Source organism: Myotis davidii, unplaced genomic scaffold, assembly GCF_000327345.1.
Source record: "Myotis davidii unplaced genomic scaffold, ASM32734v1 scaffold390, whole genome shotgun sequence".
NCBI lineage: Eukaryota > Metazoa > Chordata > Mammalia > Chiroptera > Vespertilionidae > Myotis > Myotis davidii.
In genome coordinates, this window is record NW_006282748.1 from 699,534 (window position 1) to 702,439 (window position 2,906).

Here is a 2,906-nt window from a genome sequence, read left to right on the forward strand (position 1 = left end):
ACTAAATTCTTTCATATACATTTCAGTCTGTTATTAGAATTTCTATTCTAGTCCAGTGATTTATTCCTGGGATAGTGCCATCTATAATAATAAAAGCGTAATATGCTAATAAGATGGCCGAACAGTGGAACGACCTTCCAGATGACCTTCCGGATGAAGCCAGGGCTGTGAGGGCCAAGGCCTTGCACCAATTTTGTGCATTGGGCCTCTAATATACATAATATAACTGTGCAATATATTTTATTATCCAGGAAAACAAATCTGCCAGCATTACTCTCATTTTCTTGCTATTCTTATTTTTCCATGTGAACTCTGTGTTTTTGTTTAAAGGGGAGGTATTATGACACATCTTCATGAAGGTTTTAAAACCTATATTTTGAAAGAATATGTAATCTGGGGAAAACCTCACAGGAAAAAAATCATAGACATAACTGTCTGTACAGTATGATCCCAAATTTACAGGAGTAAGATATACAAGAAAAAAATACATAACAGATATATCTTAACAGTGGAATTACAGGAATTTCATCTTATTAAGCACTTACTATGTACTAGAACTTGAGCTAGGTAGGTACCGGAGATAAGATCAGTATGACATAATCCCGCCCACCCCCACGACGCGCGCAGTCTATCTACTCAGGGATCGTGATAGGTAATATAACAGCAGAGTGATAGATTCTGTTACACAGGGTATAGAGAGAGAGGAGGGGCTAACCCAGTAGAGAATGGGGAGAGACGGAAAGTGTAAGCAAGAGTCTAATGGAGGTAAAACATGTAACAAGTGATTACAAGTGTGAAATGTGTTACAAAAAAGGAAGTCCCTTCCTATATTTTGAAATTTATTAACATAAGCAGGTATCTTGGGCCATTATTACATAGCATTAACAGAGAGGGTAAGAAGGACCTTTTCTAGCCTTGACTGGGTAGCTCGGTTGGTTAGTGTGTTGATCATACACCAAAAGTTTGTGGGTGTCGGCCAAATAGCGAGGCTGTGCGTCTGATCCCTGGTTGGGGCAAGTATGGGAGGCAACCAATCTCTCTCTCTTTCTCCCTAAGGTGAGGATTAAAAAACAAACAAAAAATAAAAAAGTATCTTATAGTCAAATGGTTCTACATATCTACATGTGAATATTGCTCTAACACTTAATAAATATGTCATTTTTGTTAAATTTCTTAACTGTAATAAACTACATACTAACTTCATAGGATTGCTGAGAGGATTATACTATAAAAGGGTAATATGCTAATTAGACCAGTCGACTGGACATCTTCCGGTCATCCTTCCAGACAAAGTCATGGTGGCAGGGGCCGAGGCAGAGGCGGTTAAGGGTGATCAGGCCGGCAGGTGAGCGGTTAGGAGCCAGTGGTCCTGGCTTGCGAGAGGGATGTCCAACTGCCGGTTTAGGCCCAATCCCTTTAGACATCCCCTGAAGGGTCCTGGATTGGAGAGGGTGCAGGCCGGGCTGAGGGACACCCCTCCCCAACCCCTGTGCACGAATTTCTCATACATGTAAAGAAGTTCATAACAATGCAGTAAGTGTTCAATAAATGGTAGCTATTGTTTTTACAACAGAAAGCCAGTTTTCAAGCTATAAGGCATATACAATTAAGAATTTACTTTTCACCTTAGCTAGTTTGGCTCAGTGGAATAGAGTGTTCGCCTGTGGGCTGAAGGGTCCCAGGTTTGATTCCCCAGTAGGGGCTGTGCAGGAGGCAGCAGATCAATGATTCTCTCTCATCATTGTTGTTTCTGTCTCTCTCTTCCTCTCTGAAATCATTAACAATATATTTAATAAAAAAAATTTACTTTTCGTCCAGCCCGTGTGGCTCAGTAGTTGAGTGTTGACCTATGAACCAGGAAGTCACAGTTCGATTCCCGGTTAGGGCACATGCCCAGGTTGTTGCCTCAATTCCGTGTGGGGCATGAAAGAGGCAGCCAATCAATGATTCTCATCACTGATGTTTCTATCTCTTATCCTCTCCTTTCCTCTCTGAAATCAGTAAAAATATATTTTTTAAAAAAAGGATTTTTCATAATCCTGACAAATCTCTCAATAAGACATACTTGTTATGTCTCAATGTAGAAATCATTTTTACAAGTATAAAGGAGTCTAGTAGATGTCTAGAACCAATTGCTCATCTTACACCAAGCATTCATTAACAATACTACTGTTAGGAGATTTGAACGCCAAAGCTGTCATTGGTTTTGCTTACACTTCACAAGAAACCCAGATTTGGAAAATTACTGTCTATAAGCCAGATCTCTAAGGCCCCTTGCCAGAAAAGTTATTTTCTTTTATTAAGAAAACAAGTTTAGGCAAGTGAATGGGAAATATACTAACTTATAAACTATTCTCTTAGTAAATATGGTATGTGGGTGTGGGGGATTAAAATCTAGTGAAGGACTTAGTGAAAATATATATTTTTAGCCCAGCCGTTGTGGTTCAGTAGTTGAGTGTCGACCTATGAACCAGGCAGTCATGGTTCGATTCTTGGTCAGGGGACATCCCATGTTGTGGGCTAGAATCCCAGCGTGGGGCTTGCAAGAGGCAGCCAATCAATGATTCTCACTCATCAATGTTTTTATCCCTTTCTCCCTCTCCCTTCCTCTCTGAAATCAATAAAAATATATTTTAAAAAATTATGTATTTTAAAGGCTTAAATGGCCATAAAGTTCGGAGAGTAACTGTACTATGGTTTAACTTCCATAAGAACATTAACAGGAAAAATACATTTCGGAGGGGAACCGAAGATGGTGGCATAGGTTAACGCCGGAGATTGCTGCCTTGAACAACCAATTCAAATTAAGCCTGAAACAGGGAACGGACAACATCCAGAACCACAGGAGGGCTGGCTGAGTGGAAATTCTACAACTAGGAGTAAAGAGAATATCATATCCAGACTCA

General features: G+C 40.0%; 1 protein-coding gene across 4 annotated transcripts in view; it reads right to left on the reverse strand.

The window, feature by feature from the left end:
- MTDH (metadherin) overlaps positions 1-2,906 on the reverse strand; it is a 44,604-nt gene that overhangs the window by 12,722 nt on the left and 28,976 nt on the right. The gene's annotated exons all lie outside the window — the stretch shown is intronic.